General features: G+C 33.8%; 1 protein-coding gene across 3 annotated transcripts in view; it reads right to left on the reverse strand.

Moving 5' to 3' along the window:
• LOC106874735 (alpha-2Db adrenergic receptor) overlaps positions 1 to 1,187 on the reverse strand; it is a 113,956-nt gene extending 112,769 nt beyond the window's left edge. For 2 of the 3 annotated variants that reach the window (XM_014922568.2, XM_014922567.2), the window contains exon 1: positions 444 to 1,178. The gene's annotated coding sequence lies outside the window, so the exon portion shown is untranslated. Of the gene's footprint in view, positions 1 to 443 lie in introns of all 3 variants that reach the window. The other variant, XM_052974490.1, reaches the window with a different exon arrangement.
• Between the last annotated feature and the right edge of the window lie 83 nt (positions 1,188 to 1,270).

The following is a 1,270-nucleotide window of genomic DNA, read 5'->3' on the forward strand; positions in this document are numbered from 1 at the left end:
GTATGTATGTATGTATGTATGTATGTGTATGTATGTATGTGTGTGTATGTATGTGTGTATGTATTATGTATGTATGTATGTGTGTGTGTATGTATGGAGAGAGAGTTACAATCTCTTATCCTTCAAACATACCATCATTCAATCGCGCGCACACACACACACTTACATATATGTATGTATATATATATGTCTATTTATATATATACACAAACATTAATACAAAACCGGTAACAACAAACACTCAAGCTCAACAACAATAAACTTTTTCTCTTAGAATTCTCCTAGTGTCACGTAGTTCTATATACAAACTCTTGTCTTGGCAAATAAAGCTTTGCTCCGATGTTTTTCTCTGAAGTTTTGCCTCATTTTGAACAAGTTTTAAAATAATTTTGAAATAAATTTCGTTTTTATCAACTTTTAAGATGCATAAAAAACATATTTACCGTATTTTTCGTGAGAACCTGTCGTGGTCCATTAAAGATACCGATATCATTTCCTTGTATATTGTTTTGAAACGAAAATATACATAATAAAAAAAGAGAAAGGCTCTGGGCTTCTGTTTCCGCGCAAATCAATATTATCCGTCCTAGGATTGATCAAATAAACTGCCAGTAAACTGCACAGTTGGATCGATTTTCATCGACTTTATGCCTCAACTCTAAAAGTTTCAGGCTTTGTGTAGGTGTTAGGGGAGAAAAGGCTTCGCTGTGATCATTGATAATTGTTTTTTCCCGTTAATTCATTGTGTAAGGTACTCCGCCGTTGCTATTCGTTCCAACTGACTGTCTGTTTCAGGGTACACAGAAAGAAAGAAAGAAAGAAACAGAGAGAGAGAGAGAGTGCGACGAAGATATATTTGTATCTTTTTTCTGAATAAGTTTACAGCCGGCCCAGGTCCTTTGTGTCCCCTTTTTTCGCTCGTTTTTGTATTTCTTTTTTTTTTTTTCTAACACTTTGAAAGATCCCGAACAATTTCTGACTTATTTCACTTTTTTATGAGAAGGGCGTGAATAAACTCAACTATGGAAGACCAACCTTAACATAAATTACCAATCCGTTCGCTCTACCAATCCCATTTTTGTTCTCAATTTGCCGAATTTATAGATTTTGAAAATTACCACCCACTCCTCGTTCTTTTTTCCTTTTCTTTTTTATTAATTTCTTTTTCGTTTACTCTCGTCTATTTTTCTCTCCCGTTCTTTTTTCTTTTCCTTCTTTTTACTTTCTTTCTTTCTTCTTCTTCTTCTTCTTCTTCTTCTTCTTCTTCTTC

This window comes from Octopus bimaculoides, chromosome 18 (assembly GCF_001194135.2).
Source record: "Octopus bimaculoides isolate UCB-OBI-ISO-001 chromosome 18, ASM119413v2, whole genome shotgun sequence".
Classification (NCBI taxonomy): Eukaryota; Metazoa; Mollusca; class Cephalopoda; order Octopoda; family Octopodidae; genus Octopus; species Octopus bimaculoides.